Consider the following 18,949-nt stretch of genomic DNA (forward strand, 5'->3'; position numbering starts at 1 on the left):
GTCCAGGCAGCTAAAAACAGATGGAGCACTGGAGAATTACAGAGAAAGTAGAAAAGAACTCAAACAGGGACTTAGAAGGGCAAAAAGGGGTCACGAAATGTCCTTGGCAGACAGGATTAAGGAGAATCCTAAGGCATTTTATACATACGTTAGGAACAAGAGGACTGTTAGGGAAAGAATCGAACCTCTCAGGGACAAAGGAGAGGAATTATGCTTAGAACCAAAGGAAGTAGGTGAGATCCTAAACGAATACTTTGAATCAGTATTCACAAAGGAGAGGGACATGTTGACTGGCAGTGTCTCAGAGAGATGTGTTGACCCGTTAGAAAAAATCTCAATGACAAGGGAGGAATTGTTAGGTTTTTTAGGAAACATTAAGACAGTCAAATCCCCAGGGCCAGATGGCATCTATCCTAGACTCCTCAGGGAGGCAAGAGATGCAATTGCTGGGCCTCTAACAGAAATCTTTGTCTCTTCACTGGACACAGGTGAGGTCCCAGAGGATTGGAGGGTAGCAAATGTGGTCCCGTTATTTAAAAAGGGTAGCAAGGATAACCCAGGTAATTATAGGCCGGTGAGCTTGACGTCCGTGATAGGGAAGTTGTTGGAGAAGATTCTTAGAGATAGGAAATATGCGCATTTAGAACGGAATAATCTCACTAGCGATAGACAGCATGGTTTTGTACGAGGGAGGTCATGCCTCACAAATTTGGTTGAGTTTTTTGAGGAGGTGACAAAAACGATTGACGAGGGAAGGGCCGTGGATGTCGTCTATATGGGTTGTGGTAAAGCGTTTGACAAGGTCCCTCACGGCAGGCTGGTGCAAAAGGTTAAATCTCATGGGATAAAAGGTGAGCTAGCTAGATGGATGGAGAACTGGCTTAGCTATAGAAGACAGAGGGTAGCAGTGGAGGGGTCTTTTTCTGGTTGGAGGTCTGTGCAGGGCTCTGTACTGGGACCTCTGCTGTTTGTGATATAAATAAATGATTTGGAGGAAGATGTAGCTGGTGTGATCAGTAGGTTTGCGGACGACACGAAGATTGCTGGAGTTGCGGATAGTGATGAACATTGTCAGAGAATACAGCAGGATATAGATAGGCTGGAACATTGGGCGGAGAAATGGCAGATGGAATTTAATCCAGATAAATGCGAAGTGATGCATTTCGGTAGATCTAATGTAAGGAGGAGCTATAGAATAAATGGCAGAACCATCAGGAGTATAGACACACAGAGGGACCTGGGTGCACAAGTCCACAGATCCTTAAAGGTGGCAGCACAGGTGGAGAGGGTGGTGAAGAAGGCATATGGCATGCTTGCCTTTATTGGACGGGGCATAGAATATAAAAGTTGGCATATGATGTTGCAGCTGTATAGAACATTGGTTAGGCCACATTTGGAATACTGCATCCAATTCTGGTCGCCACACACTACCAGAAGGACGTGGAGGCTTTGGAGAGAGTACAGAGAAGGTTTACCAGGATGTTGCCTGGTCTGGAGGGTCTTAGCTATGAGGAGAGATTGAGTAAACTGGGGTTGTTCTCCCTGGAAAGACGGAGGATGAGGGGCGACCCAATAAAATTATGAAGGGCATAGATAGAGTCAACAGTGGGAAGCTTTTTCCCAGGTCGGAGGTGACGAACACAAGGGGTCACAGGTTCAAGGTGAGGGGGGGCAAGGTTCAACACAGATGTCAGGGGGATGTATTTTACACAGAGAGTGGTGGGGGCCTGGAATGCACTGCGAAAAAAGGTGATTGAGGCAGACACACTGGGATCGTTTAAGACTTATCTAGATAACCACATGAACAGACTGGGAATAGAGGGCTACAAAAGAATGGTCTAGTGGGCAGATGAGCAGCGCAGGCTTGGAGGGCCGAAGGGCTTGTTGCTGTGCTGTATTGTTCTTTGTTCTTTGTACTTACTGAACTCCCCTTCCTTGGTGAAGATTCACTTTGAATATTCAGGTCTTAGTCTTTCTTTTCACTCCCGTTACCCTGGAAGACTGGAGAAAGCTTGAGAACAGATCCATGGACTTTAGCAAGGCCTTTGATAAGGTACCGCATGGTAGATTGTTGCATAAGGTTAAATCTCACGGGATCCAGGGTGAGGTATTTAAATGGATACAAAATTGGCTTCTTGAAGAAGCCAGAGGGTGGTTGTAGAGGATTGTTTTTCAAACTGGAGGCCTGGTGTGCCTCAGGGATCAGTGCTGGGTCCATTGTTATTCATGAGGTGGAGATGCCGGCATTGGACTGGGGTAAACACAGTAAGAAGTCTCACAACACCAGGTTAAAGTCCAACAGGTTTATTTGGTAGCAAAAGCCACTAGCTTTTGGAGCGCTGCTCCTTCGTCAGGTAAGTGGGAGTTCTGTTCACAAAAAGGGCATATAAAGACACAAACTCAATTTACAAAATAATGGTTGGAATGCGAATCTTTATAGGTAATCAAGTCTTAAAGGTACAGACAATGTGAGTGGAGAGAGCGTTAAGCACAGGTTAAAGAGATGTGTATTGTCTCCAGACAGGACAGTTAGTGAGATTTTGAAAGCCCAGGCAAGTCGTGGGGGTTACAGATAATGTGACATGAACCCAAGATCCCGGTTGAGCTGTCCTCATGTGTGCGGAACTTGGCTATCAGTCTCTGCTCAGCGACTCTGCGTTGTCGTGTGTCGGGAAGGCTGCCTTGGAGAACACTTACCCGAAGATCAGAGGCCGAATGCCCATGCCTGCAGAAGTGTTCCTCAACAGGAAGAGAAAACTCTTGCCTGGTGATTGTCAAGCAGTGTTCATTCATCCATTGTCGTAGCGTCTGAATGGTTTCTCCAATGTACCAGGCCTCGGGGCATCCTTTCCTGCAGCATATCAGGTAGACAATGTTGGCCGAGTTGCAAGAGTATGTACCGTGTACCTGGTGGATGGTGTTCCCACGTGAGATGATGGCATCTGTGTCGATGATCCGGCACGTCTTGCAGAGGTTGCTGTGGCAGGGTTGTGTGGTGTCATGGTCACTGTTCTCCTGAAGGCTGGGTAGTTTGCTGTGGACAATGGTCTGTTTGAGACTATGCAGTTGTTTGGAGGCAAGAAGTGGGGGTGTGGGGATGGCCTTGGCGAGATGTTCGTCTTCCTCAATGAAACGTTGAAAGCTCCGGAGAAGATGTCAGAGCTTCTCCGCCCCGGGGAAGTACTGGACGACGAAGGATACTCTGTCCGCCGTGTCCAGTGTTTGTCTTCTGAGGAGGTCGGTGCGGTTTTTCACTGTGGCGCGTCAGAACTGTCGATCGATGAGTCGAGCACCATGTCCTGTTCTTATGGGGGCATCTTTAAGCGTCTGGAGGTGTCTGTTGCGATCCTCCTCATCTGAGCAGATCCTGTGTATACGGAGGGCTTGTCCGTAGGGGATGGCTAGTTTAACATGTTCAGGGTGGAAGCTGGAGAAGTAGAGCATCATGGGGTTATCCGTAGGCTTGCGGTACAGTGAGGTGCTGAGGTGACCGTCCTTAATGGAGATGCGTGTGTCCAAGAATGCAACCGATTCCAGAGAGTAGTCCATGGTGAGTCTGATGGTGGGATGGAACTTGTTGATGTCATCATATAGTTGTTTCAGTGATTGTTCACCATGAGTCCAAAGGGAGAAAATGTCATCAATGTATCTAGTGTATAGCATCGGTTGAAGGTCCTGTGCGGTGAAGAGGTCTTGTTCGAACTTGTGCATGAAGATGTTGGCATATTGAGGTGCGAATTTGGTCCCCATGGCTGTTCTGTGTGTCTGGATGAAGAACTGGTTGTTGAAGATGAAGACATTGTGGTGTAGGATGAAGCGGATGAGTTGTAAAATTGCATCTGGAGACTGGCTGTTGTCGGCATTGAGTACTGAGGCCATTGCAGCAATACCATCGTCATGGGGGATGCTGGTGTACAGTGCCGAGACATCCATTATGACGAGGAGTGCTCCTGGTTCAACTGCTCCATGTGTTCTGAGTTTCTGTAGGAAGTCCGTAGTGTCGCGACAAAAGCTGGGGGTTCTTTGTACAATGGGTTTCAGGATGCCCTTGACGGAGCCGGAGAGGTTGTCGCTTAGGGTCCCGTTGCCCGATACGATGGCACGGCCGGGTCTGTTTGCCTTGTGTATCTTCGGGAGGCAGTAGAGATCTCCAACGCGTGGAGTACGTGGGATGAAAGAACGGAGGGTGCTCTGAAGATCCGGATCAAATGTCTTTATCAGAGTGTTGAGTTGACGGGTGTGTTCTTTGGTCGGATCTGCGGGTAACTGTCTGTAGTGTTCCTCGTTGTTCAGTTGTCGGTACACTTCTTTGCGGTAATCCGTTCTGTTCATTATGACGATGGCCCCTTCTTTGTCTGCTGGTTTGATGACAATGTTGCGGTTGGCCTTGAGAGCGCGGATGGCGTTGCGTTGTGCTTGGATGATGTTCGGGGCTGTCTTGTGAGTGCAGCTGATGAATCTGGTGTTGACGCACCTCCTGACGGCTTGGGGCATACATGTCAAGTCGAGGGCAGCGGCCTTCCGGAGGAGTACAATTTGACTCTTTCCTCTTCGGTTGCTGCACTGCGGATCTCTCTGTTGGCTGTTCCGGTTCATTGGCTGTCTCATTGTGTTCACCGTTGGCCTCTTGGGGCTTGTCGAAGAACTCCCGCAGCCTCATTTGCCTGATGAATTCCTCTGTGTCTGCTGCGAGACTGATGGGGTCTATTTTGGTGGTGGGGCAGAAATTGAGCCCTCGGCTGAGAACTTTGATTTCATCTGGTTGAAGTGTGTAGTCCGACAAGTTGACAATGGACTTCCCTGCAGTGGTACTGTTTTCGGCTGTGGTACCGGGGGAGGCTTGGTTGCTGCTGGTGGTGATGCCGAGATTCTCAAGTTTCCTGTTCTTGGTGTGCTTGTAGATGGTGTAGTTCCTTTGTCTCGTCTGCTTGGCAGAGTTTCGCAGCTGGTCTGGTCCTGAGCGCAAGTTGAGAATATGGACTTTATCTTGGTTTCCAGGATGCGGCATTTGCTGTTGAGCCGCATCCTGGACTCACCATGGACTACTCTCCGGAATCAGTTGCATTCTTGGATACACGCATCTCCATCAAGGACGGTCACCTCAGCACCTCACTGTACCGCAAGCCCACGGATAACCGCACGATGCTCCACTTCTCCAGCTTCCACCCTAAACACGTTAAAGAAGCCATCCCCTACGGACAAGCCCTCCGTATACACAGGATCTGCTCGGATGAGGAGGATCGCAACAGTCACCTCCAGAGGCTGAAAGATGCCCTCATAAGAACAGGATATGGCGCTCGACTCATCGATCGACAGTTCCAATGCACCACAGCGAAAAACCGCACCAATCTCCTCAGAAGACAAAAACGGGACACGGCGGACAGAGTACCCTTCGTCATCCAGTACTTCCCCGGAGCGGAGAAGCTACAACATCTTCTCCAGAGCCTTCAACATGTCATTGATGAAGACGAACATCTCGCCGAGGCCATCCCCACACCCCCACTTCTTGCCTTCAAACAACCGCGCAACCTCAAACAGACCATTGTCCGCAGCAAACTACCCAGCCTTCAGGAGAACAGTGACCATGACACCACACAACCCTGCCACAGCAACCTCTGCAAGACGTGCCGGATCATCGACACGGATGCCATCATCTCACGTGAGAACACCATCCACCAGGTACACGGTACATACTCTTGCAACTCGGCCAACATTGTCTACCTGATATGCTGCAGGAAAGGATGCCCCGAGGCATGGTACATTGGGGAGACCATGCAGACGCTACGACAACGGATGAATGAACACCTCTCAACAATCACCAGGCAAGAGTGTTCTCTTCCTGTTGGGGAACACTTCAGCAATCACAGGCATTCGGCCTCTGATCTTCGGGTAAGTGTTCTCCGAGGCGGCCTTCATGACACACGACAGCGCAGAGTCGCTGAGCAGAGATTGATAGCCAAGTTCCGCACACATGAGGACGGCCTCAACCGGGATCTTGGGCTCATGTCACACTATCTATAACCCCCACGACTTGCCTGGGCTTGCAAAATCTCACTAACTGTCCTGCCTGGAGACAATACACATTTCTTTAACCTGTGCTTAACGCCCTCTCCACTCACATTGTCTGTACCTTTAAGACTTGATTAGCTGTAAAGATTCGCATTCCAACCATTATTTTGTAAATTGAGTTTGTGTCTTTATATGCCCTGTTTGTGAACAGAACTCCCACTTGCCTGACGAAGGAGCAGCGCTCCAAAAGCTAGTGGCTTTTGCTACCAAATAAACCTGTTGGACTTTCACCTGGTGTTGTGAGACTTCTTCTGTGTCCACTGTTATTTGTCATTTATATTAATGATTTGGATGAGAATATAGGAGGCATGGTTAGTAAGTTTGCAGATGACACCAAGATTGGTGACGTGGTGGATAGTGAAGAAAGTTATCTACGATTGCAACGGGATCTTGATCAATTGGGCCAGTGGGCTGACGAATGTCAGATAGAGTTTAATTTAGATAAATGCTAAGTGTTGTATTTTGGTAGATTGAACCAGGGCAGGACATACTCCATTAGTAAACAAGCGTTGGGGAGAGTTACAGAACACAGAGATCTCAGGGTACATGTTCATAGCTCCTTGAAAGTGGAGTCACAGATGGTCAAAGTGGTGAAGAAGGCATTCAGCATACTTGGTTTCATTGGTCAGAACATTGAATACAGGAGTTGGGACGTCTTTTTGAAGTTGTACAAGACATTGGTAAGGCCACACTTGGAATACTGTGTACAGTTCTGGTCACCCTATTATAGAAAGGATATTATTAAACTAGAAAAAGTGCAGAAAAGATTTACAAGAATGCTACCGGGACTTGATGGTTTGTCTTATAAGGAGAGGCTGAATAGACTGGGACTTTTTTCTCTGGAGTGTAGAAGGCTGAGGGGTGATCTTATAAAGGTCTATAAAATAATGAGGGGCATAGACAAGGTAGATAGTCAATATCTTTTCCCAAAGGTAGGGGAGTCTAAAACTAGAGGGCATAGATTTAAGATGAGAGGGGAGAGATACAAGAATGTCCAGAGGGGCAATTTTTTCACACAGAGGGTGGTGAGTGTCTGGAACAAGCTGCAGAGGTAGTAGTAGAGGCGGGTACAATTTTGTATTTTAAAAAGCATTTGGCCAACTACATGGGTAAAATGGGTATAGAGGGATATGGGCCAAATGCAGGCAACTGGGATTAGCTTCGGGGTTTAAAAAAAAGGGCAGCATGGACAAATTGGGTTGAAGGGCCTGTTTCCGTGCTGTAAACCTCTATGACTCTGAGACCACTAAGCACTGAGGACACCTTCCTAAGTGAGATTCTTTTCTCACAGCATCCCTGTCCTCAGCCTGATTCTCCTAACTGGAGACCTCTGTCAGTCAACACTTCCTTCCTCAGCAGTACAACATTTCCTATTTCTCGCAAGTTTCTAGGTGTTCAGTTCACCAACAACCTGTCCTGGTCCCTCCATGCTGACAATATGGCTAAGAAAGCCCACCATCACGTCTACTTTCTCAGGAGGCTAAGGAAATTTGGCACATCCACTCCTATTATCAATTTTTATGCACCATAGAAAGCATCCTTTCTGCATATATCACAGCTTGGTATAACTCCTGCTCTGTCCAAGACTGCAAGAAACTACAAAGGTTTGTGACTGTATCCCAGTACATCATGCAAACCAGCCTCCCATTCATTGACTCCATCCTGTTTGGGCGTTGCTTTTCAGCTTCCCTGGTGGTCTACAGGTTAGGATTCGGCGCTCTCACCGCCGCGGCCTGGGTTCGATTCCCAGTCAGGGAATGTCGATTTCTATTACAGGAAGGATGTGGATGCCATAGAAAGGGTGCGGAGGAGATTTACAAGGATGTTGCCTGGGTTGGGGAGCATGCCTTATGAGGATAGATTGAGTGAGCTCGGCCTTTTCTCCTCGGAGAGACGAAGGATGAGGGGTGACCTGATAGAGGTGTATAAGATGTTGAGAGGTATTGATCGAGTGGATAGTCAGAGGCTTTTTCCCAGGGCTGAAATGGTTTCCACAAGAGGACACAGGTTTAAGGTGCTGGGGAGTAGGCACAGAGGAGATGTCAGGGGTAAGTTTTTCACTCAGAGGGTGGTGGGTGCGTGGAATGGGCTGCCAGCAATGGTGGTGGAGGCGGATTCGATAGGGTCTTTTAAGAGACTTTTAGTACATGGAACTTAGCAAGATAGAGGGTTATAGGTAAGCCTAGTAATCGCTAAGGTAGGGACATGTTCGGCACAACTTTGTGGGCTGAAGGGCCTGTATTGTGCTGCAGTTTTTCTATGTTTTCCTATGTTTCTACACTACCCGCTGCCTCAGAAAAGCACCCAGCAAAATCAAGGACCCCACGCACCCGGACATACTCTCTTCTACCTTCTTCCATTGGGAAAAGATACAAAAGTCTGAGGACATGTACCAACCGACTCAAGAACAGCTTCTTCCCTGCTATCAGACTTTTGAATGGATTTGCCATAAAAGCTGACCTTTCTCCTCACCCTATCTGTGATTGTAGCACCATATTCTGCACCCTCTCTTTCCCTTCTCCCCTATGTACTCTATGAGTGGTATGTTTTTTCTGTATAGCGCACAAGAAACAATACTTTTCACTCTATACCAATACATGTGACAAAAATAAATCAAATCAAATCAAAGTTGCTGTTTAGGAATCACAGAGTCATTAATGCTTTTCTGAGCGAGCCTGACAATTTACTATTAACTCTTTTCCCTATTTATTTACCCAGTTAAAGAAGTCTGAGTAATATTGTTGGCCAGGTAACTAACTAATGAATGTATTACAATAACTTACTCATAATCCTGGGCGGAATTTTCCCGCTGCGCTCACCCCAAGGTCCGAAAATTGCACCTAAGGTTTGCATGGTCCGTCACCTGCCATGGTACGATTCCCATGGTGAGCTAACTGGAAAATTCCGCCTGTCGAATGATTTATTATTAAAACACATGAAACTATGTTTTATATTGTCAGGAAATGAGGTTTCAGGTCAATCCAAAGAGAGGAATATTTAACTCAAATGGTCACTATCTGTCCTAAAGCTTCTTCCAATCTTCCAGAGTAACAGGAGTGAAAAGAAAAGCTGGGACCTGAATATTCAAAGGTATTTGACAGTTTGGAAGAGCAGAGAGCCAGGAAAGAGTGGTGGAGTGAATGAGGATAATGTTTGTACAATAGTGAGAGATTGCCTTTTTTCTAAAGATCAAAGTGTGGAATCAGTTTGGGTAGAGATAAATGGCAAAGTTGTTAGAAGTCACTTGTGGGAATAACCTATAGTCCCCTAATGGAACCACACTGTAGAATGGGGTATCCGGAATAAATAATGAGGGCTTGTGAGAAAGTTACAGTGATAATCGTGGGTGATTGTTATCTATACATAGAGTGAAACAATCAGGTTGGCAAAGGTAAACCTGGAAGAGAGGTTCATTGAGTGTTTAAGTTTAATGTTTATTTATTAGTGTCGCAAGGAGGCTTACATTAACACTGCAGTTAAGTTATTGTGAAAACCCCCTTGTCGCCACACTCCGGCACCTGTTCAGGTACACTGAGGGAGAATTTAGAATGGCCAATAGCTGCCTTGCATCTCTGAGTCCATTGGCCCATCCTACCACCCCACCCGGGGTCTGGACCCACAGTTTAGGAACCCCCGACCTAAGAAGGAGTAGAACTTGAAACCACAACCCTCTATCCTCTGAGCCACGGCTGACACCTTAGGATTTATCCACACAAGCCAGACAGGGAAGATGGTGAAAATAAATACACCGCCCATTCAATATAGACCGATTTTAGACACAGTTCAATTTCTTCGACAGAATCATAGGGTTCCTACAGTGCAGAAGGAGATCATTTGGCCCATCGAGACTGCACTGACCACAATCCCACCCAGGCCTTATTCCCATAACCCCACATATTTACCCTGCTAATCCCCCTGACACTAGGGTCAATTAAGCGCAGCCAATCCACCTAACCTGCACATCTTTGGACTGTGGGAGGAAACCGGAGCACCGGGAGGAAACCCACGCAGACACGGGAAGAATGTGCAAACTCCACATAGTGGCTCAAGGCCGGAATTGAACCCGGGTCACTAGCACTGTGAGGCAGCAGTGCTAACCAGTGTGTCTCCATGCTGCCTATAGGTCCATCCTTGTTTCCTTTCTTAAAATGAAGCGACTCATGCAGGTCACTGTCACTTTAAACAATGCTGGTGGCCACCCATGGGCAGCAAGTGTTTTTACACATCTCCCTACAGGCTCCCTAACAACATGAGAATGTATTTCACATTCGATAATATGACACCTTCAGAGCCTCACCTTGCTTCGCACCTCAAATGAGAACTGATGCAAAGGAACCACAGCATCCATCTCGAAGTAGCTGCCCTGAAGTGACTAGTTCTTTAGACATTTCAGATGAATGAGATTACTGCACTCAGCACCAGCTGGAATCTCCAGCTGGAGAATGCACTTTGTGATCACAACAGGTTTGCAGTTCTGAGCTCATTGTAGGCTGGCTAATATCGAATTGTTTTTGCACCTCTTGAGCTGGCTTTCTCCAAAATCGAAACATGTCAAATGACAATGGAAGTAATCACTGGTGAAACAACTGTTTAATTCTGAGCTCTCCCTCTGCTGTTACCAAAATATGCTTGGAATGAGTTGTTGACACAATTATTTGGCATGAGATAGTTGAAATTTCACTTAACGTCAACCCAGCCTGTCCTGATGGAGAGCCCGCATCTCGCTTTTTCTCATTTATTTTCCTGTCATCCTTAATGCTTTTAATTTTCATCGACAATATTGACTTCATTAAGGACAAATTTACAAGCAACACTTTTGAAGGAATTAATTTGACAGGCTGTACTCGCCTGATTCTTCCCAAGTGAATACCAATTAAACTGTAATTAATTTTTAGCTAAACCAAAGGAAGTGGGTTCACAAGCTGTGTGCTTTGATCCATGGGTACCACATGCAAACATATGAATTAGGAGCAGCAGTAGGCCACTCGGCCCCTTAAGCCTGCTGCCCCATTCAATAAGATCATGGCTGATCTGATTGTAACCTCAACCCCACATTCTTGCCTAACCCTCATAACCTCTCACCTCCTTGTCAAGAATCTATCTAGCTCAGCCCTCAAATTATTCAAAGACTCTCTTTCTCAAAAGAGTTCCAGAGACTCATGACCTTCTGAGAGAAAACCATTCTACTCATCTCTTTTAAATGATGACCCTTTATTTTTCAACAGCAACCCTTAGTTCTAGATTCTCCTGCAAGACGGAACATTCTCTCCACATCCTCATGTACATTCTTCATGGAATACAGAGACCGATACTATACTCAATATTCCAGCTGCGGTCTCACCAATGCCCTGCATAGAATCATAGAATTATAGAATCATAGAATTATAGAATCATAGAATTATAGAAACATAGAATTCTACAGAGCAGAAGGAGACCATTCAGTCCATCGAGTCTGCACCAACCACAATCCTACCCAGGCCCTATCCCCATAACCCCATACATTTATCTTAGCTCATTCCCCTGGCACTAAGGGGCAATTTTGCACAGTTAATCCACCTAACCCGCACATCTTTGGAATGTGGGAGGAAACCGGAGCATCCGGAGGAAACCCACGCAGGCACGGGGAGAATGTGCAGACTCTGCACAGAGAGTGACCCAAGCCAGGAATCGAACCTGGGTCCCTGGCACTGTGAAGCCGATGGTAGTCATGATGTGGAGATGCCGGCGTTGCTAGTGCTGACCACTGTGCCACCATGCATAATTGAGGCGTAACCTCGCGACTTGTACATTGAACACCCCTCACAATAAATTAGCTTTAAGGTGGCATGGTGGCACAGTGGTTCGCACTTCTACCTCACAGTGCCAGGGATCCGGGTCCGATTCCAGGCATGGGTCACTGTCTGTGCAGAGTCTGCACATTCCCCCTGTGTCTACGTGGGTTTCCTCTGGGTGCTCTGGTTTCTTCCCACAGTCCGAAAGATGTGCTGGTTAGGTGCATTGCCCATGCTTAATTCTCCCTCAGTGTCCCCAAGCAGGCACCAGAGTGTGGCGATTAGGGGGTTTTCACAGTAACTTAATTGCAGTGTTAATATAAGTGCTCTTGTGATATTAATAAATAAACTCTCAAACTTTCCGAATTACTTGCTATTAGCCTTTTGGAACTCATACTAGGAATACAGAAAGATAGGTAATCCTTTTTGGATTGGGGGCTTCATTAGAAGGGTGATCTATAGCGGCTTTAAGGTGATGGTTTGAACTGTGATTGTCAGTTCTATGTTAAACATCACTTGGTGTGGTTTAGGAGCCCCACTCTTCCTGCGCCCTTCCAACAGTCTGCCTCCAGAGGTCATAACTATTGGCAACTGCTTGCCAGCTATCAATGTTTGCCTTCTTTATATCTTTCCAAAACTATCATAGAATCTATAAAATCCCCTAGAATGCAGAAGAAGGCCATTCACCCATCGAGTCTGCTCCGACTCTCCAAAAGAGTGTCTTACTCAGGGTCCACCCCCATCTTATGCCATAACCCACACCTATTATCCACCTATCCTATGCATCTTTGCCGTGTGGGAGGAAACTGGAACACCCGGAGGAAACACACACAGTCCCAAAGAAAACATGCAATCTCCATACGGACAGTGACCCAAGGCTGGAATCGAATCCGGGTCCCTGGAGCTGTGAGACAGCAATGCTAACTACTGTAGCACCGTGCTGCTCTATCCTTGTAGTGGAAGGATGGATGGACAGGAGATCATGGACCAATGGCCACTTCTCCTTCCAACAGGCTTTGGTAATGTGTGGTCATCATCAATCCAATGTATGTAGCCAAGCCAGAGCAGATCTCATTGGCTTAATAATGAGCGTATGGAATCAGCACTCCAGGACCTCTGAGTTGGTGAGCTTGCCTTGCCAATAGCTGCCAGTTATGTCTGATTCAGAGAAGGTGAAAACTTTTCTTCATATCATACGTTGCCCAAGTCTCACCGCAGAAGATGCAGGTTTGCCTGTTTGCCTGATGCAGGAACTCCCTGTTTGCTGTTCTCAGTCAGGTTGTTGTTGTTCTGCACCTAATCGCTTAGCTTGGACATAACAGCTGCAGCTGTTGTGATGTGCGTGTTGGTGACAGATTGCTGGTGATTGTGGAGCCGAGATATGTGAAACTATCATCAGCCACCAACATCACATTGTCACTGTTGATAGATGGTATAGCAACATCCTGGACCATGATGTTGATGGTCAAACCAAATTCCTTACAAGAGAGTCTCTCCATTTGCTGCTGTAGGTGTTTCTTGGTATGGAATGTTAGTGCAGCATCATTCGTGTATGAATGGGGAAGCTAATGTAATTGATATAATTTCCTCGGGTGGATGGAGCTATTATAAGGGGGCATAACTATAGGGTTCGTGGTGGGAGATACAGGAAGGATATCAGAGGTAGGTTCTTTACGCAGCAAGTGGTTGGGGTGTGGAATGGACTGCCTGCAGTGATAGTGGAGTCAGACACTTTAGGAACATTTAAGCGGTTATTGGATAGGCACATGGAGCACACCAGGATGATAGGGAGTGGGATAGCTTGATCTTGGTTTCAGATAAAGCTCGGCACAACATCGTGGGCCGAAGGGCCTGTTCTGTGCTGTACTGTTCTATGTTCTATATTAATATCAGCAGAGAAACAGTGCTGGAGAAACTGGGGGGGTTTAAAACCTGACAGGTCCCGAGGACTTGATGGTCAACATCCTAGGGTTCTGAAAGAGGTAGATGTGGAGATAGTGGATGGGCGGGCAACGGGATTTCCGGAAATTTCGAGAATCTAGAAGGATCTCAGCAGCTTAGAAATTGGAACATGTCTAGTGATGATCAGAATCAACTTGTGCCAGTACCCTGACTTTGGATCGCTCCAGAAACTAGTGGCCTGGTTTATTCTGAAAGAAGGTATTAGTTACACAAAGCTCATACTAGCAGCAGAGCCCAGGCACTCTCTGTCAAAGCAATGATATCTGAGGCAGGAGGGCCAGGCCTCAAGGTCCGCATCTGCTCTATATTGAAATTCTTCAGTCTGTAAAAATATTCTGATTCATGGGTTCTGCTATTATCAGTGTAGAGCTCCTTATAGTACTGTGTTGGACATGCATATTCATGAGGTTAATTGGCTCCATTTGAGTTGAGAGGCAGATGAAGAGAATATTTTTTGAATAATTTGTGGGTGGGGTTCTATTGTCAAGATTACGAGTTTCTTACAACAAAGGCCACACCTTACTCGCACATTTCGTCTGAATCCTTTCCCCTGCCAGTTAAATTGTCATGATCTCCTTTCAGTGACCTGTGTTTAGTGAGCCTGGTCTCTGGCACGGAAGCTATATCAATGTTCAACTACAAAGTTATGTGTTGATCACAGTTGTCCTGCACACATCATTGACTTGTCATTGAGTTGTCTGTCAGCCCCGTGAACATAGTCCTGATGTCCCAGTTTGCCAGTCAAAATGTTGACTGGTTTGATGAGCAGAGACTCGAAGCTTCATGAACGTATTGATGCAGATGGACTGTGGTGGGTAAGCACCTTACTCGTCAGGGACTGCCCAGCTTGAGTGGATGATAGATGGCCAGTGGGACATGATGGTGGGACATCAATGGAGACCTGTAGCAGCCATTCTCTATGCCAATCGAATTGGGTTATCACTTGTAAATGCTGCCTCCTGTGTTGTGTTAATGCTGATGTGGAGATGCCGGCGTTGGACTGGGGTAAACACAGTAAGAAGTTTAACAACACCAGGTTAAAGTCCAACAGGTTTATTCGGTAGCAAAAGCCACACAAGCTTTCGGAGCTCTTAGCCCCTTCTTCAGGTGAGTGGGAATTCTGTTCACAAACAGAGCTTATAAAGACACAGACTCAAATTACATGAATAATGGTTGGAATGCGAATACTTACAACTAATCAAGTCTTTAAGAAACGAAACAATGTGAGTGGAGAGAGCATCAAGACAGGCTAAAAAGATGTGCATTGTCTCCAGACAAGACAGCCAGTGAAACTGTTTGTGAACAGAATTCCCACTCACCTGAAGAAGGGGCTAAGAGCTCCGAAAGCTTGTGTGGCTTTTGCTACCAAATAAACCTGTTGGACTTTAACCTGGTGTTGTTAAACTTCTTACTGTGTTAATGCTGTACAGTGAAACTGGAGTGTCATCTCCTGCATGCATCCCTGGGCAACATTTATGGAGTCCCTGGGCTGCCCAAGCATCAGGGGCCCCTTCTCACCTTCCCTGGTTGCGTCCAAAGGAATGCATAGCACAATGTTTGGCATTAGCTTTTTGCTGGAGGGATGACACATTTAGATATCTATCCGCATTTGGGCTCCACTGCAGATATATCTAACTGGGTTGACTTTGCCTTTAATCCTCCTGAGTTATCCTGAGTCATCCACAAAGAAGTGGAGCTATTTACCCATGGCTGGGAGGTTGTTTCATGATCGCCATGGTGCCTCCACATGATGCTGGACCTGCACACTGTGGACGGGATGCTATCGGGCCCGGGAAGTTCCGTGCCGGCCTGATAGTGACATTTAAACTACATTTAAAATATATTGAAAACAGATTGAAATCACTTACCTCTGAAGGAGGAAATTTTCCAGAAAACCATATTTGTATCATCAAACATATTTTTATTGGACTAATTGGCACCACTCATAACGGGCCAACAATGCAGAGGGGCACCCCCGGATGGATATTCGATCGGGTCTCCCCCTGCACAGCTGAGAGACTCACGAATTTCAGAAACTGCGGGAGATCCCTAATCTGCCTAGCAACAGCCTGTAGCTGCATTTTAAACTGGCCAAGGAAGATCAAGATCCCTATGAAACGAGACAGAGAGTGGGTTATCAAAACCAAGCTATCACTGAAATATTACCAATTCGGCCAAGGCAGACATAAAAATCTAAGAGATAAGGATAAAAGGTTAAGAATGAAATACCCCAGACACCCAACAGGACAGGATGACATTAACACTCAATCTCACAAGCAGGAAACACAGACACGGAACAATAGGACCAATTTAAATAAGAGGACACATAGAGATAGTAATGGGAAACGCATTTAGACACCGGGGCAGGACCAAGTAATCCCATTAACACGAACACACACCATACAAATGCTAATCCATGAAACTTCCTAGGGACTTTTGAAACTGACAGACCACTTTATACATTGTGTAAAAAAAGGCATAATCAAATGTTCCCGCGCGAATTTTGGATCCCTATAAAGATCCAGAGCTGATGTGATTTAATTGAGATCAACGTGGCCAAGCCACTGTTTCTGAGCTGGCTACGGGGGTCTCCCTAGGATCCTAGTAAATTGTACAATAAAGACACGCTTTGAACCTTGATTTGCGACTCGGCTTCTATTCTGCACTGGTAAGGGATATTTCCCTACAACAAAATGGCGTAGTCACGGCAGGATTTGATATCTGACTTCTGACTGATGGCCACAGTTTGAAAGTCGGGATCAAATTTAAACGAATCTGATACAAATCCAGAGCAGTCAAAGGCGAGTGCAGGTCTCCGTTCAAAGTGAGGTACCTTTAAGGGTTAGGGTTTGTCTGTTTTAAGTATTGTTGTCTTGTAGAACTGTATAATCTTGCCTAAGTTTTTAAATTGAAACAGAAGTCCGCACTAAAGAGGTACAGGTCAGAACGACCGCGTGGAAAAAGGTAAGTAACTTTTAACTTTAATAGGAGTAAAGGACCAGAGGTAAAGATAACAGGTTTTGGGCTATTTGATAACAGGAATTAAGACTAATATAAAGATAAGTACCGCATGCAGAACTAATTGGTGTAACTAACCCAGGATTGTAAATGAAACCACTGTCTGTGCCAAGGCAATAGGACAAGGGAGTGCTTGACTCAAGGTGCCCTACCCTAAACTGGACGTTAAGAGGAGAAATCTCCCACGCTAAGGTTGGGTTTTGAAGCGGGCGCTAAGAGGCACAGGCACTCAGGGTGCAAGGCACGGACAGTGTAAATCGGGTAACAACACTGACTCTGAAGGGACGAACAACCTCAGAGTCGATACAGTTACTAACTATAACAGGGGCTTTGATAACAGAGTACAGGTGTGTAAGTGTTGAGGAAAAGTGGACCCGATCCATCCTGACCAAGAGACACGACGACGGAGGATCCATTAGGGACCCGGGCGGAGTTTGATAACCTTGTTCGTCTGTAGGGAACACCACAGCCCATAGCAGGATACCCGGTTTTGGGGGGTAACGGATCAACCCTGCTAGTGGGGGTGGTGGCCGAGCGGGAGGCGTTGTACTTAGAGGGGCTGGGAACAGGGGCGGACAAACCCACTAAACAACCAGCACACATCCCAATAAGACAACACAAAATAGTCCAAGCGTGAGGTGTCAGGAATAGTTGGGGGAGCCCAGGGGAAAGAGACCCACTGGAACCTCACTACGAGGCTCTACAGCAATACAGACGGTGCTGGGGCAGTATCAGTGACAGGAGTTGAGGCACTTTTACTGTAGCAGCCAGCATACGGGGGTTGCAGGACTGCTAGACAGAAAAATGGCAGACCACGTTGTTAAGGGAGAAACTGCAGTAGCTCTCATTTTAAAGTATCTGTTAGCCAGAGAAGCGATTGTTGCAAAGATGAAACGGAACGGGTGGAACGCATCACAAACTTTAGAAGATCAAAGAAAGTGGGTAGACGGAGTTAAACGGGACAAAACAAAAGTAATGGGAGTAATATTAGTGACCCAGTTAGCTGGACTAATTGAGGAAGTAAATGCCTCCATGGAGGAGAGACACAAAGAGACAGAACAAATTAAAGTATTACAGGAGAGAGTGAGGGAGTTAGAATACAGAAACAACACTGCGGAGATAACGCAGAGATCAGAGGAAACGGACCCTCGGCGCCCATACGAGTCAGTGCAGAAACATACAGCCACTCCAGCATCAAAAGAAAACATAGACAATTATAATCTAGCGCCAGTCACGAGAGGAGGGACGTTAGCACAACCAAAGGCAACCTATAAGCCTTTTACGCCAGGGGAAAGGCAGCAGATTATGGCATCCCTGGGGAAGTTAAAACCCAGAAGCGCAAACCTGGAATTTTGGGGCGAATTAGATTCGCTCTGGGTAGGACGCCAGTTACATTTAAGGGACATACACCAGCTGGTCAGGGCAGCCTGTCCAGCGGATAAATGGAGGTTGGTAGCAGGAGGGCCAGCGGCTCAAGCAGCACAGGACTATAATGGAGGAAGGTGGACACATGCCGTTCCTACAACGGCTGAGATGGATGACCAGCAGGCACCCTTTACATTATTCAAGACCGAAGTCCAGCGGGTCTTAGGGAACTCCCCCACTAATTGGAGCAGGATCACAAACACTAAACAAGGTCGGGGGGAAAATGCATCGGAATTCGGAGAGAGATTATTCCGGGTATATAGGGAATGTTCAGGACGAGACGACGCGGATAGGAGAGACAGGGCTTTTGTTCAGGCATTTAAGGACGGGCTCTCAGAGGCACACCAAGAGATCCTTAAGATGGGGGTGATAGCATCCCAAGACTATGATGAGCTAGTCGAGTGGGCTAGCGGGATAAGAGAAGAGAAGGCTGCCCAAACCAAGCCCAGACGAGAGAGAGTTGGAACCCCCCATAACGGAGATAGGGGAAGGACCGGGTTCAGCTGCTACACATGTGGCCAGCCAGGGCATACGGCTAGATTCTGCAGAGGGGCACCAGTCAAGGGGAAACCTGAGAATGGCGGGCCTCGCTGTGACCACTGCCACAAGGCAGGGCACACTGAGGCAACATGTTGGGGGAAGCATGGGAGACCCCAAGACAACTATGGAACAACCCCGGGGGCACCACATTCCCGGAATCCACC

At 46.7% G+C, this 18,949-nt stretch overlaps 1 non-coding gene across 1 annotated transcript; it reads left to right on the forward strand.

Moving 5' to 3' along the window:
- Positions 1–7,755: 7,755 nt before the first annotated feature.
- On the forward strand, positions 7,756–7,827 carry trnae-cuc (transfer RNA glutamic acid (anticodon CUC)). The gene has a single exon. It is a non-coding gene; the product is annotated as a tRNA-Glu (tRNA).
- Positions 7,828–18,949: the final 11,122 nt, after the last annotated feature.

The sequence above is a fragment of the Mustelus asterias genome, chromosome 5, assembly GCF_964213995.1.
Source record: "Mustelus asterias chromosome 5, sMusAst1.hap1.1, whole genome shotgun sequence".
NCBI classification, from domain to species: Eukaryota; Metazoa; Chordata; class Chondrichthyes; order Carcharhiniformes; family Triakidae; genus Mustelus; species Mustelus asterias.